At 50.2% G+C, this 233-nt stretch overlaps 1 protein-coding gene across 1 annotated transcript in view; it reads right to left on the reverse strand.

Annotated features, from left to right (window-relative positions):
- LOC106878539 (serine/threonine-protein phosphatase 6 regulatory ankyrin repeat subunit B) overlaps nucleotides 1–233 on the reverse strand; it is a 187,752-nt gene that overhangs the window by 70,580 nt on the left and 116,939 nt on the right. The window lies entirely within an intron of this gene.

The following is a 233-nucleotide window of genomic DNA, read 5'->3' on the forward strand; positions in this document are numbered from 1 at the left end:
TCTGTCCCTCACACACACATACACACACTCTCTTACTCTCTCACACTCACACGCACACTCACACACTCTCTCACACACACACACACGCACACAAGCATACACCTTTTCTCTTTTCTCTCTTCTCTCTTTCTCCCTCACACACACATACACACACTCTCTTACTCTCTCACACTCGCACACACACGCGCGCACTCGCGCACACACACACACACACACACACACACACACACACA

Source organism: Octopus bimaculoides, chromosome 7, assembly GCF_001194135.2.
Source record: "Octopus bimaculoides isolate UCB-OBI-ISO-001 chromosome 7, ASM119413v2, whole genome shotgun sequence".
NCBI classification, from domain to species: Eukaryota; Metazoa; Mollusca; class Cephalopoda; order Octopoda; family Octopodidae; genus Octopus; species Octopus bimaculoides.